Source organism: Podarcis liolepis (assembly GCF_965112155.1).
Source record: "Podarcis liolepis genome assembly, chromosome: 8".
NCBI lineage: Eukaryota > Metazoa > Chordata > Lepidosauria > Squamata > Lacertidae > Podarcis > Podarcis liolepis.
This window is the reverse complement of record NC_139560.1, coordinates 1,508,898-1,526,979: the sequence shown is the minus strand read 5'-3', so window position 1 is coordinate 1,526,979 and position 18,082 is coordinate 1,508,898. Positions and strand designations below refer to the sequence as shown.

The window sequence follows — 18,082 nt, the reverse complement described above, 5'->3', positions numbered from 1 at the left end:
AGTCTTCTCTTCTCATGAGGTGGCCGAAGTCTTGGAGCCTCAGCTTCAGGATCTGTCCTTCCGGTGAGCACTCAGGGCTGACTTCCTTGAGAATGGATCAGTTTGATCTTTTTGCAGTCCATGGGACTCTCAAGAGTCTCCTCCAGCACCAGAATTCAAAAGCATCCATTCTTTGGCAATCAGCCTTCTTTATGGTCCAACTCTCACTTCCATACATCACTACAGAGAAAACTATAGCTTTGACCATACGGACCTCTTAGTTAAGATTATTCTGCCCGGACACTGTGGTCCAGCTCCAAGGGCCTTCTGGCGGTTCCCCCGCTGCGAGAAGCCAACTCACAGGGAACCAGGCAGAGGGCCTTCTTGGTGGTGGCACCTGCCCTATGGAATGCCCTTCCACGAGATGTCAATGAGAACAACAACTACCAGACTTTTAGAAGACATCTGAAGGCAGCCCTGTTTAGGGAAGCTTTTAATGTTTGATGCATTACTGTATTTTAATATTCTGTTGGTAGCTGCCCAGAGTGGCTGGGGAAGCCCAGCCCAGATGGGCAGGGTATACATAATAAACTATTATTATTATTATTATTAGTAGTAGTAGTAGTAGTAGTATTAGTATTAGTATTAGTATTAGTATTAGTATTATTTCCTGATGTCCATTCTAATCCCCCTTAAAAGAATAAAGACACAAGAGTCTTTCTGAGTGAAGCAACAAAAAGTTTGCTCACGTCAGTTCACGATTTGAGCCCTGAAAGGCAGGCATGTCTTAATAGTTACACGACAAAGTCTGAGTCTCATATGGAGGCTGAACGCATGTGCTGCTGGCTGAGAGCCAGCAGACAGCAAAATGTACATTAATGGAACAAAATGGCTGCAGGAGAGCAGCATGGCAGCAAAAGAGAGAAGAAGACAACACTGGGACAAGACAACATGAAGACTGATCAAGAAGGCTGAGAAAATGGCTGCATGACTCAGCTGTTTTATGGCGTCAGCCATAGCCAAGCGCATCTCCCAGGTCACATGCGGGGGAGGGATGCTCCAGGCCAGTGGAGAAGGAGGTTACACTGACCGGATGTCCCCCTGCCTGCGCCCATTCTAGGGAAATAAGGAATGTTGCATTTGACTGTACATCCCACACTAGGGATGCAGGTGGCGCTGTGGTCTAAACCACTGAGGCTCTTGGGCTTGCCGATCAGAAGGTTGGAGGTTCGAATCCCTGCGACGGAGTGAGCTCCCATTGCTCAGTCCCTGCTCCTGCCAACCTAGCAGTTCGAAAGCACGTCAAAGTGCAAGTAGATAAATAGGTACCACTCCAGCGGGAAGGTAAACGCCGTTTCTGTGCGCTCTGGTTTCCGTCACGGTGTTCTGTTGTGCCAGAAGCGGTTTAGTCCTGCTGGCCACATGACCTGGAAAGCTGTTTGTGGACAAACGCCGGCTCCCTCGGCCTGAAACCGAGATGAGCGCTGAAACCCCATAGTTGCCTTTGACTGGACTGAACCGTCCAGGGGTCCTTTACCTTCTACCATTTTACATCCCACACTCTGGAGATGCTGCAGGACCAAGTCAGAAATAATAAATAGTAATAAATTTATATCCCGCCCTTCCTGGTTCAGAAAACCGGGCTCAGGGCAGGTAACAAAAAATTTAAAACACTTAATTGATGCAACAAAAAACAGCATAAAATACAGTATAAAACATGAATAACAATAAATTCAGAATCCCAAAATCAATTTAGGGGGGAAATCCATCCAATAAACATTAGTTAGATGATCACCAGGGCGAGCTGGCTGAATTAGTCCTACTTGGGCCAGTGAGGAGATCAAGGGAGAATTAGCTGTGGGGTCTCAGGGCAGGTGATTTTCATAAAAAGGGGAGGGAAGAGAAGGGAAATAAAAGATCAGGCTGAATTCAAATTAAAGGCCAGGTGGAATAGCCCTGTATTACAGGCACTGTGGAAGGAGGTTAAATCCTGCAGGGCCCTGGTCTCATGGGACAGAGCATTCCACCAGGTCGGAGCCACCACTGAGAAGGCCCTGGCGCTGGGGGAGGATAATCTGGCTTCCTTAGGGCCAAGGACCTCTGAACTATGGTTATAACTATGGGGGCAAACCAGGAGAGGCGGTCCCATAAATGAGAATGTTTCGCAAAGTGGACCATTGCTCTCTGTCTCCTTTCAGGAAGAGATTGGCATCAGGATAGGGACGCGGGTGGCGCTGTGGTCTAAACCACAGAGCCTAGGACTTGCCAATCAGAAGGTCGTTGGTTCGAATCCCCACGACAGGGTGAGCTCCCGTTGCTCAGTCCCTGCTCCTGCCAACCTAGCAGTTCGAAAGCACGTCAAAGTGCAAGTAGATAAATAGGTACCGCTCTGACGGGAAGGTAAACGGCGTTTCCGTGCACTGCTCTGGTTCGCCAGAGGCGGCTTAGTCCTGCTGGCCACATGACCCGGAAGCTGTACGCCGGCTCCCTCGGCCAATAAAGCGAGATGAGCGCCGCAACCCCAGAGTTGGCCACAACTGGACCTAATGGTCAGGGGTCCCTTTACCTTTACCTGGCATCAGGATCTGGCCCATCTATGGGTCAAGCCATGGGTGACACCTGGCTTGAGAGCAGTACATGTGAAAAGGATCTAGGAGTCTTGGTTGACCACAAACTTGACATGAGCCAACAGTGTGACGCGGCAGCTAAAAAAGCCAATGCAATTCTGGGCTGCATCAATAGGAGTATAGCATCTAGATCAAGGGAAGTAATAGTGCCACTGTATTCTGCTCTGGTCAGACCTCACCTGGAGTACTGTGTCCAGTTCTGGGCACCACAGTTCAAGAAGGACACTGACAAACTGGAACGTGTCCAGAGGAGGGCAACCAAAATGGTCAAAGGCCTGGAAACGATGCCTTATGAGGAACGGCTAAGGGAGCTGGGCATGTTTAGCCTGGAGAAGAGGAGGTTAAGGGATGATATGACAGCCATGTTCAAATATATAAAAGGATGTCACATAGAGGAGGGAGAAAGGTTGTTTTCTGCTGCTCCAGAGAAGCGGACACGGAGCAATGGATCCAAACTACAAGAAAGAAGATTCCACCTAAACATTAGGAAGAACTTCCTGACAGTAAGAGCTGTTTGACAGTGGAATTTGCTGCCAAGGAGTGTGGTGGAGTCTCCTCCTTTGGAGGTCTTTAAGCAGAGGCTTGACAACCATATGTCAGGAGTGCTCTGATGGTGTTTCCTGCTTGGCAGGGGGTTGGACTCGATGGCCCTTGTGGTCTCTTCCAACTCTAGGATTCTATGATCTAGCAGGGGAAGGAGAACATAGCACTATATTCCTAAAGACAGGCAAGGAAAACATTTGAATGTCTGCAGCCGTTTCTAGGTTTTGGAGAAACGGTGAGTTCCAAGGGGAAACGAAAGGATTGCCTCCTTGCCAGATCAGACCCAAAGCTCATCTAGTCCGTTCCTTTTCACTCTGTGGGGTGGTGGGGGATGTTTCTGGAAATGCCCCTTTACTGTGCCAAAGTATCCCCAGGACCCTTTGAGCTAACCAGAATGGGTTTCCGCTGAAGCACAATCCTGCCCTCAAAGGGGTGTTCCTAGTGTTGGACTGCATTGCAGTTCTGGGCCTTTCTGATTGTAAGCTCCTTGGAGCAGAGACCTTGCAGAGCACCCCTCCAAATAACAAGAGCAGTAAAAGTGCAGGGAGATTTGTGCCAGCTCACATCTACTCAGGCTCTCCAGGAAGAATAGCAGTACTTCTCTGTTTGGGTCACAGCTTGCTCTAGAACTGGCACAGAGTGGTTTCCAAGAATCTATGTTTACCCTTGAAATACATTTATGATGTTTGGTATCAGGGCCGGCCCACCCATGTGGCAAGGTCAGGCGGCTGCCTCAGGCGGCAAGGTCCACCGGGGCAGCAAATCCCAATGTCAATCTTTCTTGCCTCCTTGTTCCTGCTGTCAATCTTCCCTCGCCCCTTCTTCCCTGGAGGGGGGGGATACAATTTTGGGGTCTGCCTCAGGTTCCAAAATGTCTTTGGCTGGCCCTGTTTGGTGTAAGTCAAGCCTAAATAATAATAATAATAATAATTTTGTATACAGTACTGCCATTGATCCAAAGATCACAAGCCGGTTCACAACATAAAGCCTTAAGGGTGTTTAAAATTGTGTACGCTTGGAAAATGTTGGCAGCATTAAGATAAATTCAACAGTGTAAATAAGTTTTGATGGATGTAATAATGGAATACTGAACGGTTCGTTTTATATTAAATATGCAGGGATTTATGTTATGCAAAATGAACCAAGGAAGGAGTGGAAGGGAAGTCACTGATATTTGAAGGTTGTTTAAACGAATATTCTAAATTGTAAAACAGGAAAAAATGAATAGATTTTTTTTTTAAAAAAAAGGATGTTAAAAAATTGCAAGATGGAAAGGCAGGGCGACGAAAGAAGAATGGCAGACAAAATTAATGGACTACGCAGAACTGGATAAAACGACAGGAAGGATTTGAAACCTGCGGGACCAGAGACTTACAGAAGATTGGAAGAAATATATGAACTATTTGAAGAGCACCTGCAATCAACAAATTACGCTAGTAGGATTACAAGAAGTCTTGTAGGGAGAAATATATGAAATATTGCAAAGAAGAGAAAGAAGAGAGACATTAGTTATGAGATTTAAATGTAATAGTGAGAGTAAGAAATGTATATTAAGTAAAAAGATTGGGAATTTTTCAGATGTGATTGATGGAAGTCAAAAAAATTGTATAAGATATAAAAGTATGTTTAATAATTGTTGAAAATGATATGTTAAAAAAATTATAAAAAATAAGAACCCAGACAAGGCAACTTCTGGAGCCCCCCTGCACCCCCACTTGCAGGGAAGAGTGTTTTGGGTCAAAATAATCTCCCAGTCTAAGCAGCTTCACAGGGTTGTTGTGGGAATAAAATGAGGAGGAAGAGAACCATGCAGGCCACCTTGAGCTCGTTGGAGGAAAAGATGGTATACACATGTAATCAATCAATCAATCAATTAACAAATAAAGCTGCTCAGGAGGGGCTGCCTTACTGAATGGAGGTGGCGTTGTCAAGCCTTCCTGCCTTCTGACCCTCCGGAAGCTCTGCTTATTTGTGGGAAAACAACCACAAAGGATCAGGTAGGTAGCCGTGTCGGTCTGATGCAGTTGAAATAATAATAATAATAATAATAATAATAATAATAATAATAATTGTCCAGTAGCACCTTATAGACCAGCTAAGTTTGTTTTGGTATAAGCTTTCGTGTGCATGCACAATGGACAATTTTTTATTTATTTTTACTTCAACCACAAAGGTGACTGCAATGTCTCAGTTACAGATAGGTAGCCGTGTTGGTCTGCCATAGTCAAAATAAAAAAATTCCTTCCAGTAGCACCTTAAAGACCAACTAAGTTAGTTCTTGGTATGAGCTTTCATGTGCATGCACGAATTTCGTGTATATCTGAAGAAGTGTGCATGCACACGAAAGCTCATACCAAGAACTAACTTAGTTGGTCTTTAAAGTGCCACTGGAAGGAATTTTTTTATTTTGCAATGTCTCAGTGGCACTCTGCACATGTTCAGAGGTGTTCTTATATATAGATAGATATACACACACACACACAGTGCACACACACACACACACTGTGTGTGTATATATATATATATATATACTGTGTGTGTGTGTGTGTGTGTGTGTATATATATATATATATATATATATATATATATATATATATATGTATATATATATGCAGGTTTTGGTGTCTTCGGGTGTCTTCCCGTGTAAGAGTTGGGGTGTCTAGGCGACGTTTCGACGAGGTCTCACTCGTCATCTTCAGGCTGGTGCTTTCGGCTTCTTGTTACTGGAACAGAGCAGAGAAGTAACAAGAAGCCGAAAGCACCAGCCTGAAGATGACGAGTGAGACCTCGTCGAAACGTCGCCTAGACACCCCAACTCTTACACGGGAAGACACCCGAAGACACCAAAACCTGCATTCCTGTACCCGTGAAAATCTACGAAAGCATATATATATATATATATATATATATATATATATATATATATATATCATATACAGTATATATAACCATACACAAACAAACACATACATACATTGTTTTTAACACTTGATTAGAAGCCGCCCAGAGTGGCTGGGGAAACTCAGCCAGATGGGCGGGAAAAAATAAATAAATTATTATTATTATTATTATTATTATTATTATTATTATTATTATTATACATACACTATATACACACACAAATAGTGAATATATATATATATATAGTACATATACAGTACATATAAAGTACATATATATATATATATATATATATATATATATATATATATATATGAGAACTGCAAAATGTTTTGTTGGTTTTTCATTCTTGATGACGCTTGGGCTGCCAGATCCCAGGTCGGACTCGATCCCTCCCAACAACGGATCCTCCGGCGACGAGGTCTCTCTCGCGCTCGCTCGGCGAGCTTTCCCACCTTCCTGCCTCACCCAAGATGGCGGCGCTGGGGGGGGAAAGCCCCTTACTTCCTGTCCGGGCCGGAAGTGTGTCCGGTTGCCATGGTGGCGACGCTGAGGCCTAGCGGGAGAAGCGAGCCCCGAGGGAAGGCCCGGCTTAGGAGCGCGGTGGGGGGGGCAGAGTGAGTGAGCGAGAGACCGGGAAGCGGCGGGAGGCGGGGCGGGGGTCTCCCGGGAGGGGGGGAAGAGAGAGGCTGAGCTCCCCCCAACCCACTCCCCCCCCACGGAAAGGGGGTGCCGGGCCCCATGAGTCACGTGACATGGCCATGGGGGGCATTGGGGGGGAGTAAGGCGAGGTCTCTATTTCGGGGTGGGGGTGAACGGGGGGTTTGCCTCTTAGCAAAGTGGGTGGGGGGCGTTGGGTTGGGGGGGCAGGAGGAGGGGCGGGAAGGGGCTCAGGATGGAGGCGAGGGGGTCTCCTTTTCGTTTTTATTAGTAATATCCAAGGCAGCACGATGACCAAGTACAACAATGCAATATCCATATACAGTGGTACCTCGGGTTACAGACGCTTCAGGTTACAGACTCCGCTAACCCAGAAATAGTGCTTCAGGTTAAGAACTTTGCTTCAGGATGAGAACAGAAATCGTGCTCTGGCGGCACAGCAGCAGCAGCAGGCCCCATTAGCTAAAGTGATGCTTCAGGTTAAGAACAGTTTCAGGTTAAGTACGGACCTCCGGAACGAATCAAGTACTTAACCCGAGGTACCACTGTACTAAGACCCCATGGTCCTTTTCGCATGTTCTGCTAGTAAGGCGGATGTCCCCAATCTTATACAGTGGTACCTCGGGTTACATACGCTTCAGGTTACAGACTCTGCTAACCCAGAAATAGTGCTTCAGGTTAAGAACTTTGCTTCAGGATGAGAACAGAAATCGTGGTCTGGCAGTGTGGCAGCAGCAGGAGGCCCCATTAGCTAAAGTGGTGCTTCAGGTTAAGAACAGTTTCTGGTTAAGAACGGACCTCCGGAACGAATTAAGTACTTAACCTGAGGTACCACTGTAAACTCAAGCCGGAATTCAGATTTCCGAAGAAATATCAACAACCTCAGATATGCAGATGACACAACCTTGATGGCAGAAAGTGAGGAGGAACTAAAGAACCTTTTATTGAGGGTGAAAGAGGAGAGCGCAAAATATGGTCTGAAGCTCAACATCAATAAAACGAAGATCCTGGCCACGGGTCCCATCACCTCCTGGCAAACAGAAGGGGAAGAAATGGAGGCAGTGAGAGATTTTACTTTCTTGGGCTCCATGATCAGTGCAGATGGTGACAGCAGTCACGAAATTAAAAGACGCCTGCTTCTTGGGAGAAAAGCAATGACAAACCTAGACAGCATCTTAAAAAGCAGAGACATCACCTTGCCAACAAAGGTCCGTATAGTTCAAGCTCTTGTTTTCCCCGTAGTGATGTATGGAAGTGAGAGCTGGACCATAAAGAAGGCTGATTGCCAAAGAATGGATGCTTTTGAATTCTGGTGCTGGAGGAGACTCTTGAGAGTCCCATGGACTGCAAGAAGATCCAACCTCTCCATTCTGAAGGAAATCAGCCCTGAGTGCTCCCTGGAAGGACAGATCCTGAAGCTGAGGCTCCAAGACTTTGGCCACCTCATGAGAAGAGAAGACTCCCTGGACAAGACCCTGATGTTGGGAAAGATGGAGGGCGCAAGGAGAAGGGGACGACAGAGGACAAGATGGTTGGACAGTGTTCTCAAAGCTACCAGCATGAGTTTGACCAAACTGCGGGAGGCAGTGGAAGACAGGAGTGCCTGGCGTGCTCTGGTCCAGGGGGTCACGAAGAGGCGGACACGACTAAACGACTAAACAACAACATAGTCTATACGGAACATTGAACAATATGAGAAACTATATATGCACTCTTGATGGATTCTCTTGAAAGAAACAATGGGTCTTTTCAGAGACTGGGATAGTCTAGAAAGACTTTCAGAGTCTTATAAGACTTATGTTTATTTAGTTCTAAGTTTTCAAGGGAATCCATCAAGAGTGCACGTTTAGTGACTTTCAGAGATCTATAAGATTTCTGTTTGTTTGTTTTCTCATATTATTCAATGTTCCGTATAGACTATATAAAGAGTTTATATAGATATTGGATTGTTGTACTTGGTCATCGTGTTGCCTTGGATATTACTGATAATTGTTTGCAACACACGGGTTTAATTGTTTGGTTACTTTTCGTTTTTATTATGCATTTTGTGCTTTTATGTCGTTTTGTGCTTTTTTATACCTGCGGGTATAGGGCGGCATGCAAGTTCAAATCATCATCATGAGTGCAATTTTCCCAGAAAAAGAGGGGCCCACGGAGCTCCTTCTGAAGATGGGCGGGGTACAAATAATAAAATATTATATTATTATGAATGCTTCCCTGGCTCTCTCACAATGGAGTCACCTGAGACAAGCCGGAGGCTGATAAAGAGCCCTGGGAATAATGATAATTATTATTATTCATTACGGAGAGGAAGTGGCTGAGGAGAAGTTCCTCTGTCTCTCCTGTTACAGTGGTCCCTTGGTTCTCAAACACTTTGGGACTCAACAACTTGGAACCCAAACACTGCAAACCCGGAAGGAAGTGTTCCGGTTTGTGAACTTTTTTTGGAAGTCGAATGTACTCTGTTTTAAGTGATATGCTTCTGATTTGAGTGTTACTCTTCCGTTTTGAGTATTACACTGACGACTGGAGTGCCACATTAGCATTTTGAGTGTTACGCTGAGGTCTGTCAGGTTTTGCTATTTATTTTGTGCTTTTGTGGCTCTGTTTCGTTTTTGTGACTGTGTGGAACCCAGTTCAACCACTGATTGATTGATTGATTGTGTGACCGCAGTACATTGTTTATTGCTTTCATTTTATGGATCAGTGGTCTCGTTAGATAGTAAAATCCATGTTAAATTGCAGTTTTAGGGTTGTTGTTTTTTTTAAAAAAAGTCTGGAACGGATTAATCCATTTTGCATTGCTTTCTATGGGAAAGCACACCTTGGTTTCGGAACGCTTTGGTTTTGGAATGGAATAAGTTTGAGAACCAAGGGACCACTGTATTAGTATTTGGGGGCCTCCCTATGGGGCCAGCTGGGAGAGAAAGAGGGCTGGTTCACACAGCACATGGTCAACTTTGGGGGCTGCCTTTGAAACGGAGTCATACACCTGTGTGGAGGAAGAGGAGGGGTCTACCTGTGGCTCATGGCGGCTAGCAAACAGAGCCTCCATAAACCTCAGAAGTCTCTGAGTGGCGGCCATGCACATGTCTTGAGGAGGGAGGGAGAGGGCTTCCTCCTTGTTGCCTTGCTTGTGGGCTTCCCAGAGGCATCTGCTCGGACGCTGGAGGAAGTGGGACACTGGACCAGAGATGGCTTTTGCTAAGCGGAGAGGAAGCGTCGTTGTAGCTCACACTTTGCGTGCAAAAGTTCTCCCGTTCAGTCCCTGCCGTCTCCAGGGAGTGCTGGGAAAAAACTCCTGCATGAAACCCTGGGGAGTCTATGCGCTGCTTTCAGGCTGAGCTAGAGACACTAAACGGTAACCTGGAATGGTAAGGGAACCGGACGCTGCCTATGCTTTATGTGGTAGTGAATGGTGGGGTGCTTGGTCATGAAGGCCAGCCCAGCGAAAGTTGCTTGCAGGATGGATATTTTGGGAGGTGCTAAAACCGACAGGGATGCGCAGACTGGGCAGGATGTCTTGGGAGCCATGGCAATATTGCAGAGGATGCTGGTACTGCCTTGTGCAATTGCTTGGAGTGATAACACAGGTGGAAAAGGTTCCTGCTTATGCAGCAGGCGTGGCGGTGTTGCACGAGGGCCGAGGTGCATGAAGGCAGTGAGGGAAAGGGTGTGCGTGGCTCCTCTATTTAATATCTGTTTGCCCTGCAGCAGGTGTGCAATGGAGGAGCAAGCGCAGGGCCCACTTGCAGAGCAACCACCAGTAGGCATTGCTTTGTTGCTACGTTGGCAAGAACTTACTGGCAGGGCTGGGCAAAGAGAGGTGAGCAAGGGTGATCATTGTTTGACTTCTCTTCTGTTGGTGGCAGGGTGTGTAGGTGCTTAGCTTTGCACAGAACTCCATGCTTAAATAGAATAATTCCAAATGATGCATCTTTTGACCAAGTGGGTGTTTTAAGAAATATCTTTGCCTGTTTTGTGACCTTGAACAAATAAAGCATATTTTATTTTTTATTTTTTACTTTTCAGCTAAGATTGATTCTCAAAGTATATTCCACCACTAGGAATATGTGTGTGTGTGTGTGTGTGTGTGTGTGTGTGTGTGTGTTGTTATTTATTTTATTTGTTAGTCTTTCTTACAAAAGTAACTCTAAGCAACTTTCATTTTAAACATGGCACTCTTTTCCCCCCTCTGGTTGGTGCAGGGAGGAAATGGCTGCATCTGTGTCCCCTTTAAGGCTAAGGGCAATGAGTATTTAATAGGTTGAGTTAAACTGTAGTTTGCTGAGTGCCTGTTTCAAGTGCTGATGCTAGGAAGACCCGTTTTCTGCTTATATGTAATATGAACAGCTATTCACAGTATAAATCCCTTCCAAGAAAGATTTCTCTGAATCTCTCTCTTACCTGCCTATTTGCCATTTTCCTTATCTAGGTTAGGCTTCTACTACACCTCGTTTGGGGCTTGATAGTCCTCTTTCCATTCCTTTTTCTAATTTTTCCCACTGAAAAATCCAAGAGCACCACTTGATTTAAGAATTGTTTTCTTGTGTAAGACATATATCAGGACAGGGACAACGATGGGCCAGCTACACACAAGCTTACAGTCATAAATGAACTCCCCTTGGACATTCAGATACAGATTGTGTTCAAGTAGGAAACCATTGCTTGTCCTGAGAAGAATGTGTGCTGTGCTGCGGTTCATGCTTCTGTGCTCTGTGCGCAAGGGTTTGGCATTAAAACGTCAGATCATAATTCAGAATAAATCAGTTTCGTATTTCATCTGAATATATTACCGGGAACTGTGGGTTGAGCTTGTGTTTGTTAACTCACTATGGTTTGTACAAAACCACAATTTCCCATCTTTGGACAAAGCAGGAAATTCTGGTTTATTTCAAACCGCAACTTGATCTTTAAATCTCTTTAAGTTGGGTATGTTCAGTTGTTTGGCTTGTCACCCTGACTGAGGATTATAATGTGAATAATAATTCCACACTTGGATTTTCATAGCAGCTAAGCTTTCTGCTTAAGATGTGCTCAGAATGTGTGAAGCAGATTGGTGCACAGGTTATTTCTGGGTAGGATCTTTATTTATTTTGTGAGGAGTTTGTTACTGTTATATTTAACTCATCCAGGTACCACAGGGCGGTTTACAATATAGAAACACAAAAATACATACCATAATAACCATTACAACAAAACTGCCTTTTAGTGGAAATATGTTTACAGAGGGTCTTAGATCAGTCTTACAGATTTTAGAATCTATTTCGTATTAACTGCCAAAAGCAAAATTAGTACTCTTCACGCAATGCAGACCCCATGGAGAAAGAGGCAAGCATTTTAAATCTTGCTTCATTCCTTGGAACCAGAGTGGTGGAAGCAGAGTCTTGAGCTTAACAACACACACCGCTTTTTATAAAATGAAAATCCCAACAGTCAGCTGTTTTATAGGAAAAAGGCTAATCAGTGAGATTTTAACTTTTTCAAAAGAGCTGTTATCCCCCTGGTGCTTTCTGTCTAGGAGGGAACGTGTTAATTCAAGTAAATAGATTACGTCTGTTGTTTAAATTTCCGCAGTGATTCTCAGGAACGGCTTACAGCTCAGCATTCCTTCTGCCTTTGAAAATGTACCCTCTCTCTAAAATGGCCAACCATTTACTAGGTCTGTTTGCATGCCTGGTGAGGAACAAAGATGATTTCCCCCCTTCCTTTCACATAACAATAGAACTTGAGGTCACCCAATGACACTGGCACTAGATAAAGGACAAAAAAAAAGTTGCCTCTTAATGCAGACTTCCTCAACTTTGTGCCCTCTAGGAGTCTTGGAACTATAGCTCCCATCATCCCCAGGCATCAATGCTGTCGGTGGGGCAACAGCAGGAGTGTGCTGTTTATTGCCTTCATGGCCTGCCTTGTGAGCTTCCTGGAAACGGGATGCTGGGTAGGTGAACTTTGGTCTGGACCAGGGCTGTGGGTGCTTGTAACTGCTACTCAGGCAACCAACTCATGCAAGCAGCCCTGTGACAGCCAGGCTTTGCAGCAGCAACACTTTTGAATTTTGGTTTTTGGAAACCACAAGAACCCCTGCGACTGAGCAGACGGGGCGAGTCAGGGGGAACAGCAGCATTTCACACACACCCCACACTCGATTGCCACAGCCACCACTTCAACACAGCTGTTGCCGGTTCTTTACTAAATCCCAACCATGGGAAGGCCCCTAAAAACCTCAAGAGGATCCAGGTTTTTAGATGCTTCTCTAAATTGTGACATTCCCTTCCCCACAGTAAAAAGGTCCTGCTGGGGGCTGCCTTCTTCAAGTGCTTTTGTTCTTTTCTGATTATACGCTGCACAGAATCCGCGGAGCTCCTTCGCTCTGCTGCCTGCCTCTTTCCGGCTGGGTTTGCAGCACCCGGCCGTGCCCTCTCTGTAAACCACTGTCTTGTAAGCCTTGACGGCAATTGCTAGGTGTCGCACTGAGCAACAGCTTCCTGCTCTGCTTCTCTCTCTGTGTAAATATTTCATATGTCAGCAGTCCTCCTACTCTGGCCTAGTTTTTTGGCTGAGTGCCTCCTGTTTCCAGGTACGCTTTGCATTCCTAGTTCGGAGGCTGGTGTTCCCAGGGGGCCACTCCCTCCAGCCTTGCAGCTGGGTGCCACCCACCTGCTCCTGTGGAGCGAGAAAGTGGTGCTGAGTCGCTCTTCAAAAGCTCACCAGAGTCTGCCTGCCTGGGAGAGCTCCCTCCGTCTGCTCAACAGCACCAGGAGCAGGACCACCACCTGCACAACTGGGGGCAGGTAAAATACCTACTGGGAATGTCCATAGGCAGCTCTTGGTTTGTTGTTGTAGAAGGGGGGGGGGGACGAGGACAGAGACACCTTGGCTTGACCTGCCTTTTGTTGCATAGCACACTCTGCGCTTTTATCTCTGTCGCTTCCTCGAAAGACTCCTGCACGACGCTCCGCATCAAGAGAAGTTGATCCAGGAACAAAATTATAATTTCCTGTTTCGGATCTTGTAATCTTCAGGCACTTTGGCAGAAGTGAGCTCTCAGAAAGCCAGCCATTTCCCCCCAAAAGCTGAGTAGAGGCTCACAGATGCCACCCCCAAATCCCGGCCTCCCTGTGCTGTTTCCTTAAGTCACTGAAATTAGAGAGGAGAGTGATTGGCCTCCTGTGTGCGTCCCCTGCCTGTGCGCATGGGCACATCGTCTTTCTTGCCTGCTCCCATGCTCCTCTCTCGCCCAGTTTCCTCTTGCCAGGCCTTGCACCCTTCTTTGCAAGCAACAGAGCTCCTCTACCCTTAACCTAGGGGCCCCCAGAGAGGCTGTCTCTTCCGTAACACCTTCGGGGCAATTCCAAGGATCCTCGACTTTGGCTGGTTTGAGTTGCTCTTGATCTTCTCAGTTTAAAGTTCAGATTTGTGGGGCTGGAAGCCGTCTCCGAGTGGTGCATGTCCCAGGGAAGGGGAGAAGGTAACTGGGCCATGGGCTTGGTTGCTCAGCAGATCTTGACATCTGGAAGCATTGCCTAACGTTCCACCTGTTGAAACTTCCCTCAAGTGGGCTGGAGGGTGTGGGCCTAGTTTATATATCTGGCTTTCTAACTCTTCCCTGCCTTGAATCTTCTGTGATTCAGCTTCATTGAATGGCCTGAATTGAGTTCCAGTACTATAGAAGAGGGAGAAAACCTCTCTGTCTGGGTGTGTGGTGGACGGCTGTGTCCACTGTGTGTCCGGAGGTGCATGTGTCCCTCTCCCATCTTGCAGGAAGTGACTCTGGTGAGCCTGTACAGAGGGCTTTCTGTGTCAATTCCCCGTCCCGTTTATCCTCCACCTGAATCTTCTCTCTCTCTCTCTCTCTCTCTCTCTCTCTCTCTCTTTTTGGAATATTTTTTATTAGGAATTTCAACATAACATTTTATCAAAAATACATCATCCCCCCTCCCCCAAAAAGAAAAACCCACCCCCCTCCCAGACTTCCCTCAGCTCCTCTCTCTGGTTTTTTAGCACATGCTATTCTCTGCATGTTATAAAATTGTAAATATCCCTAATTTATCTATCTATATATTACCAATAAAAGGTTTGTGAATGTTTATTCAAAACCTGCCAAGGAGTCCAGTTCATTTTGTTGTTTCTTTAAGTACTTTGTAAAGGGTTCCCATTCTTCTTTAAAGTCTCAGTTGTCCTTATCATGTAGTTTATGTGTCAGTTTTGCCAATTCTGCGTAGTCCATCAGTTTCTCTTGCCACAGTTCTTTGGTCGGTGTTTCCTCATTCTTCCATCCTTGTGCTATTAAGACTCTTGCCGCCGTTGTCGCATACATGAAGATGTTTTTCAATTTCCTTGGCAGGACTTTTCCTACAACCCCTAACAAAAATGCTTCAGGCTTTTTTACAAATGTTAATTGGAACATTTTCTTCAACTCGTTGTATATCATTTCCCAGAATTTTTTAATTTTGCTACAGTCCCACCTCATATGGTAGAAGGTCCCTTCTTTTTCCTTACATTTCCAACACACATTTGAACCAGTTTTATACATTCTTCCTATCTGCGCTTGTGTTATATACCATCTATGCATCGTTTTCATTTAATTTTCTTTCAGCAAAGAGCAATCTGTACATTTTAAATCCGTTTTCCACAATCTTTCCCAATCTTCAAACATTATAGTGTGACCTAGATTTTGTGCCCATTTAATCATAACGGATTTCACCTCTCCATCTTTTGTTTCTCCACCTGCATCTTCTCCATTCAGACATGCTGTCTCCCTCCCAAGTTCCCCACCTGCCTCTCTTCCTGCCTTTGCCATAGCAGGGCCTATCAGCTCATGGTGCTCTGTAGGGAAGCAGGGCACTCGGCCCTTTCGGCTCCTATGTCCTTCCTTTCTATGATCTCCTGCAGAGCTATGGCAGGCCAGAGCCAGGCGGGTGTGTGATTCGAGGGGTTATGAGAACAGCACACTCTGTGCTCCTTGAGCAGCCAGTGTCTTGAATGACACCTTGTTCTTGCAAGCTGCAAGGCGTGGCAGGGATTCCTCTCCACCCATGGCTGAGATTGGATTTGATCCCAGATCTAGCGCTTCACTGAACCACGCTGGTTTTTTTAAAAAGTAGTCTCCCAAGTTGCTCAGTGTGCCACGCATACTTCTCCTCTCGTCTTATCTTTCACATCAAACCTGTTGAGACCGGCTAACCTAAGGTCAGCTTTGTAGGTGGAGATTTGAACCCGGGTCTCTCCGCTTCTGGCCAGACACTCTAGCCCTGCCTTTGCCAAGCTTGTGATTCCTGCATTGCAGGGGGTTGGACTAGATGACCCGTGGGGTCCCTTCCAACTCCACAATCTGTGATTCTGTGGTGCCCTCCAGTTGTGTGTTGCCAGTTTGGCAAAGGTGCTCCCTGAATGCCCAGCACTTGGCACACAGCTATTTAACATCTGGGCAAACTGCTCCAGGACAGAGCAGAAGCCAGGGGCTTGGGGGTGGTGCCTTTTGGCTCTCCTGTTCCTTATGACTGTCCTTGGCTTGGCCAGTGGTGTCCAAACTTTTTTCAAAGAGGGCCAGATTTGATGAAGTGAAGGGCCGTGAGGGCCGACCAAAGGACCAACCAAAGTTGTTGACCTTTTTTAGGATTGAAGTTCTTTTAAGGATTTTCCCCAGGAAATAAACTGCCACAGGAGCCGGATTAAATCGACCGGCGGGGTGGATTAGGCCCCTGAAAGGCCTGGGTCTGTAACTGCTGCCTCCCACATTGATTTTGCTGCATTTCCAGCACCAAAATGGCCTTGCCGGGGCTCAACCCTGGGCAGTGGGTCTGGAGGTCCTGGGCTGCCCAGACGACAAGACCCCCCTCTCGGCCTCACTGATGGGGTCCAAAGGAAAGCAGAGCAAGATGTTTGGCACCAGCTTGGCTGCAGGAGTTTCTGGAAGGAGGCGTACAAGCCGCCATTCAACTATTTAGGAGCTCCACTCCAAATTTGTGTAGGCATTACTCCTTAGTGTTCTTTTTTCCCAGAGATGTTCTGCAAGGCAGCGGGTACAGATGGTTCCTCGGGGATTATTCCCAAAGCCTTTCTCATAAATGAGTATAGGTTCAAGGCGGTGGAGGTTTATCACCAGAGTTTTCCATCTGCAGGATGGTCTGCCTTCATAGGTTAACAAACCCCACCTGCCGCCCCCTCCATGTCCCTCTACAGCAGGTACAGAAACCGCCTTCTTGACCATTGGACCCACTGTTGATCTTGTCCACTCAATCCGTCAGAACCTGTCTTTGCTCACAGCAGAAATCCCTAATTCATACAAGGTTTGAGACCCATCGGCTACTCTCACCTGGTTTAGCCAGCCCGTCGAAGCCGTTTCCCAGTGTGTAGCCGTTTCCCAGTGTGTGGCTGCTGTCGTCTGCTGACAGCTTCTGGGAGCCACAGGTGAGAGCTGAGTGCAGGATGGGGACTATCCCAGAAGGAGCACAACGTTTCCCCCACCAGAAATAACTTTGACCAGGTAACTGCCCAAGGAGAAGGGGCAGGTTTTTGGTTTTTTTTTGACAGCAGCAAGTCTTGAAGACTCATGTGTGGAGGAGCTGAGCTGTCGAGAGAGTGACTCTTTGCTGTGGGTGAGGCAAATGTGACCTCCGTGTGAAGCTGCCGGTTTTGTTTGGTTCAGGTCAAGACTTTATGGTGTAACCATTTAGGTCAGGCTTCCTCAAACTCAGCCCTCCATATGTTTTGAGACTGCAGTTCCCATCATCCCTGACCACTGGTCCTGCTAGATAGGGATCATGGGAGTTGTAGGCCAAAAAACATCTGGAGGGCCGAGGTTGAGGAAGCCTGAATTAGGTTTTTACGAGATAGGCGGTTTTATTAGACCTGGTAATAAAAGTGCTTTCTGCTTAGTGATTAGTGTTGATGAGTAAATGACAGTGCAGAGGAGGAAGTGCCCACCAGCTATCTCTGGAGCGGGCGGGGAGGGAACTCTTTGTCTCCTTCAGGAAGACGGGCAAGTTCATGGGGACAAATCCAGCCTAGTCCTTTGAGTGCAGGGGAGACCACAGCCACTTGCGTTGCAAAATGGCCTCTCTCTCTAGAGAGTGGTGGGGTGCAGTGCATGCCGAGAACTGCTGTAGGGTTGCTCAGACCACACCGGGAATCCTGTGTCCAGTTCTGGGCACCACAATTTAAGAAGGATGTTGACAAGTTGGAAGGTGTGCAGAGGAGGGCAACCAAGATTCCGTTGTTATTTAGTCATTTAGTTGTGTCCGACTCTTCGTGACCTCATGGACCAGAGCACGCCAGGCACTCCTGTCTTCCAAACTGCGTCCCGCAGTTTGGTCAAACTCATGCTGGTCGCTTCGAGAACATTGTCCCACCATCTCATCCTCTGTTGT

General features: G+C 46.4%; 1 protein-coding gene and 1 long non-coding RNA gene across 3 annotated transcripts in view; one reads left to right on the top strand and one right to left on the bottom strand.

The window, feature by feature from the left end:
* LOC310713255 overlaps nucleotides 1–18,082 on the bottom strand; it is a 258,239-nt gene that overhangs the window by 187,811 nt on the left and 52,346 nt on the right. The gene's annotated exons all lie outside the window — the stretch shown is intronic.
* Nucleotides 6,560–18,082, top strand: part of PPP1R16A (protein phosphatase 1 regulatory subunit 16A) — a 52,675-nt gene continuing 41,152 nt past the window's right edge. The window contains exon 1 of one of the 2 annotated variants that reach the window (XM_083516795.1): nucleotides 6,560–6,667. The gene's annotated coding sequence lies outside the window, so the exon portion shown is untranslated. Of the gene's footprint in view, nucleotides 6,668–13,207; nucleotides 13,505–18,082 lie in introns of those variants that run through there. The other variant, XM_083516794.1, reaches the window with a different exon arrangement.